This window comes from Asparagus officinalis, chromosome 2 (genome assembly GCF_001876935.1).
Source record: "Asparagus officinalis chromosome 2, Aspof.V1, whole genome shotgun sequence".
Taxonomy (NCBI): Eukaryota; Viridiplantae; Streptophyta; class Magnoliopsida; order Asparagales; family Asparagaceae; genus Asparagus; species Asparagus officinalis.
The window spans coordinates 6,768,636-6,769,553 of NC_033795.1; the positions used below are offsets into that span (position 1 = coordinate 6,768,636).

General features: G+C 31.7%; 1 protein-coding gene across 4 annotated transcripts in view; it reads right to left on the bottom strand.

The window, feature by feature from the left end:
• LOC109830080 (ubiquitin carboxyl-terminal hydrolase 2-like) overlaps nucleotides 1-918 on the bottom strand; it is a 7,931-nt gene that overhangs the window by 1,955 nt on the left and 5,058 nt on the right. The gene's annotated exons all lie outside the window — the stretch shown is intronic.

Genomic DNA, 918 nt, shown 5'->3' on the forward strand with positions numbered 1-918 from the left:
CACGTGGGGTGATTCTGGTTGAGCGTGAAGCTGTTTCCTGCTTTTGTTGGAACAGGGTAAGCTACAAATACCGCAGGGAAGATTAACAAGTAGATCATGTTTAAAGATAAATAATTAACTTCCTTGTTACTTTTTATTCATATAAATCTTACTTGAATGACAGAATGTAACAAAATTTAATAATTAAGATGATAGGTTATATAGGTGACTTTAGTGTCTGTTGACTTAAATCTTTTTTGATTATCATGAAAAGTGAAAAATTAAAGTGATTGTTTTCTTTCTGAAGAATATTGGCCAAATTTCATAATACCTTAATTACAAACTTTTGTGTTAAGGTATTTAATATAATTTTGTCCACGAACATATTATACCTCAAAGACAAGTCCATACATTGAAGAGTATTACACAAGAGTTACAAGACATCAACGTTAGTTAAACTTCCATATGATGATGGTACTGTTGTGCCTTTCATTTTTTGCGAGGCAAAAGGAGGACTCTAAGTTTGAGATGGAATAGTTATTGAGCTTTAGTCTAAGAGTATCTCCAACAGCTTTCACATATTCTTAAAATACTCAATTTTGGAGAATATAGAGTTATTTTTAGATCCAACAGTTTCTTCATCTCATTCCCTAAAATGAGGGTGAAGAAGAAAAAAAGAGGATAATTCCCCAAATCTGCAGCATTCTGCAAAAAATCTTCCTTCTCCAAATTCTTGAAAGTAACATTACCATAAACATCCCACGTTCTCCAAAGAAGAAAAAATATATATCTAATATTTTATTGAGTTTGGCATTTTGTTTCCCCATTTTAAAGAAATTAGTGAAGCTGTTGGAGATGCTCTAAGGGACAGGGATCATTATCTGTTCAACTTAGAGTTTTTTTTTTCTTGTCATTTTGCCACAATCTAGCCTTTAGTTT